General features: G+C 35.7%; 1 long non-coding RNA gene across 1 annotated transcript; it reads left to right on the top strand.

Annotated features, from left to right (window-relative positions):
* Positions 1-423: 423 nt before the first annotated feature.
* Positions 424-2840, top strand: LOC128143223 (uncharacterized). The gene is made up of 3 exons (XR_008235687.1): positions 424-452; positions 663-1050; positions 2480-2840. It is a non-coding gene; the product is annotated as an uncharacterized LOC128143223 (long non-coding RNA).
* The last annotated feature ends 583 nt before the right edge of the window (positions 2841-3423 follow it).

Below are 3423 nucleotides of genomic sequence, written 5' to 3'. Positions count from 1 at the left end.
GTAACCAAAACTTTAAAAAGGCCCCATGAATTTAGGAAGGCCCCATGAAAATAGAAACATGGAGTTTCTACTTTCTCCTCCTGCAATTTTCCTTACCTTAAAAATAGATTCTTAGATTTTCTGCTGAGACATAGTGTTTCAGAGATGTATGGTAGGTTTTAGGGCTCCCTAATATATTAAAATCCGCCTTAGATAAGGGTGGGATTTAATTGTTTTGACTCTAGGTTGATGGTTTGATCCTTGACTTACTGTGTGCATCTGGGATGGATTCAGATACATTTACCATATATCTCCCAAACAGAGGACTTTTCCTCCTGTGCAGATCAGCTGTTCTGCTTGATGTTGGAGGATAGGATTGGGAAGCAACAGCTCCGGCTTTTCCTCATCTTTGTCTCAGCTGTGGGTTGGGGAACTGATTTCATGGAGAGTACTCTGCTTTTACACGTGGTCAGGTGAGCAGCTCCTGGATATTTTGCAGATTATTTTGACATAAGTGAATGATCGTCTAATATTTCAAAAGAAATAAACTCCCTTGGACTACATTAGATGATTTTAAACATATCATCTTTCTACAATGATTATCTTCCTATTTCCAGTACAAGATTTTTTATTTTGTTTTTTAAAATGAAATTTCATTTTAATCCAAACAGTCTCTCCCTCAGGTCTGAAAGCTTACGCCAGGCACACCAGGGTACTGAAGCAATTCACTGCAGATGGGCTCTCTTCTCTTGGTAACTGAAACTTTGCCATTGCAAAATTGTCACTCTGATCGACTACTTTTAGAGAACATGTGAGAGAATTCAATTGGAAGAAAATGCGACTGAACAGAGACATAGTTGATTCAGGGGTGAAGTGAAAGCATGTTAACTGTGCAGTGCTGAATGGATAAACTATGTGACCTGACATTCCCGGTACCTGAGTTGCTGCCATGAAGTGTTTCACCTCATGATAACTTCTTGACTTGCAAATGAAGATGCAGCTTTGAAAAGCACAGACCTGTTTCCAGCCATTGGCAGGGTCCCACTTTTCAGTACTCTATTACCTTCTCAGGTAACTTTTGGGCAATCCCTGTTATTTATAGCCATAAAAAGTACCGCAATTTCACTGACTTTCATGCAAGTTTCTTAGAACTTCAGCATAGATTATATCAGAATCCAGCTTAGCATTTTGAACAATACCAAACTAACATTTTTACTTGTTATGAAAACTCTAGATTTCAGTTGTATTCAGAAGGACTCTGACACTATCCCACTTAGCAGATCTATTTGATATCAGCTATAACAACAAAGCTTCACGGTTTTCCAATAAAGAAGAGTTTGGTTTGTCCTTTTTATCACCTGATAAATACTAGATGAGTTTCAGTACAATAACAAACCATAAAAAACAGAAGAGGGATAAGAACAAACTTTTATTGTTTTAGTAACAACCTGTTCCCCTTTACCTTTCCAATGAGACACAAAAGCCTGCCTTTTGTTTTAGCACTGGAAAGACTCTAACTTTATTTGTAAACACTAATAATTCATCTTTCACTTTATCTGAGCAAGAACATAAATACTACTAACATTAAACAAGGAAACAAAACTTTTAATATAGTTAACTGAATATTGTATGTGAGTAATGCTCCTGAGTTTCAGGTGGGAGGCTATTGTTTTTATTATTATGTTCATATCATGATCAGAAATAACATAGCTGAGAGAGGGAAGTGGTACTGTCACAGTTATGCTAATGTAACAATTTGTCTAAATGACTTCTTTTCAGGCAAAGATAACTAAAGAACCCATTAGTGCTTGTTCCACAGTTATTAAATACTTGTTCATTATATGTCATCCCCACATGGGGAAACCAAGTTTTAGCCCAATTCCCTAGTTTCTTGGCTATAAAGAAGTGGGCACCATGTGACTCTGAAAAGCAACCATCAGTGTCATGAATAAAGTCAGTGAGTGAGTGACAAAACTCCTAGTTGAATTTAGAGCTTTTCACTTCCAGATATATGTCAATTTTCTTTCCTCTAAATGTTTTTCAAAGCCACATATTTTCACCCAGATGGTCCAGATCTCTTATTTTCCTGCCATATTGCTTTCATTGCAGTTACTGTTGAGTCTGTATTCCCAAGATAAATCACTGCATGTTATTGAGCTTACATCTTTGCTATAAAAATGTATTCTAAACAAACATGGACTGGGGGAGGATTCATACGAGTTCTCAGTGTGGGAAGGGAAAGGTGTTTTAACATTGCTTTATGTTGTATGGAAGTATCTATAGACTATGTGACAGTGAATGGCACTACAAAGTTTTACTGTCATAACTTTGGAAGGACCATTACACAAGGGTAGGCTATTCTGGTTTTCTAAACAAGAAGCTGTAAACCCCTAGCTGCTCTTGCTGTACAGTATTTTGTTTATATCACAAACAATTTTTTTAAACTTCCTTAATTTTTAACTTTTCATTTTGTTTTTCACCAACTTTTCTGTTTTCTTAGAAGTACAGACTCGTAAGAAATGAGAACATCACCATCATAGATTAAACCTGATCCAACAGCTGTTGAAGACACTTCTCTCCTCATCTCATCTGCTAAAACTCTCCTATCACTCTATACTATCAATATGGAGAAAGGTAGATACTTCTAGAAGGTGAATAATTCTACCAGACTTTGTTATCCATCTTCAGATGACCCTCAGAAAGTGCTGATTTCTCTCTATTACTGTTATAGTGTGCTCAGAAAAACAGCTTTGACCAGATGCATCAGATTAAATTAATCCCATGCTAAGTATCTCCTTTGTCTTCAGTGGGAAATACTTGGGTTTGTGGCTTGTTTAGAATTCTGAAATGTAACATGAAATCAGTGCTCATACTCTTCAGTGGTTTACTTACATGATTAAGCCTGTCATATGCAAGAAAATTGAAGTAATTGAGGTTATATGTGTCATGGACTATTCCAAGAGAACAAAAATTTGGAGAATCTGTTCAACAGGGTGAAATAGTAAATTTTTTAGTTGAATTTTATTCATATTTCTATGTCTGTCTTCCTTTGTATATGTATTTTTATGTTGTATGTGAAATGTAAGTATTAAGTAATATTTATTATTTCTAACATAATAGCACCTAACATCAAATAAGGAACCGGTTCTTATTACAACAAGTATTGCAAAACCATATATGCCACGGGCAATTCCCACTCTGGAAGAATCTCACTCTCTTGGATGTAGGTTTCTATTTCTTTTTCTGTTTACGTATGTTTCTTTTTTTACTCATATAGTAACTACATCAATGACAAGTATTTTTGTCACCAGTTCAGTTAGACAAGAAATTGAATTTGGCTTTATTTTGTTCATGAATTTGGGAAATCTACTCATTTTCTGATAGTTAACAAAATCATATTGCATGACTTGAGAAATCAAGAGTTGGGGAACCTTTCCTTGGGCT

This window comes from Harpia harpyja, chromosome 1 (assembly GCF_026419915.1).
Source record: "Harpia harpyja isolate bHarHar1 chromosome 1, bHarHar1 primary haplotype, whole genome shotgun sequence".
In the NCBI taxonomy this organism is placed as follows: Eukaryota; Metazoa; Chordata; class Aves; order Accipitriformes; family Accipitridae; genus Harpia; species Harpia harpyja.
This window is presented reverse-complemented; position numbering and strand designations above follow the sequence as displayed.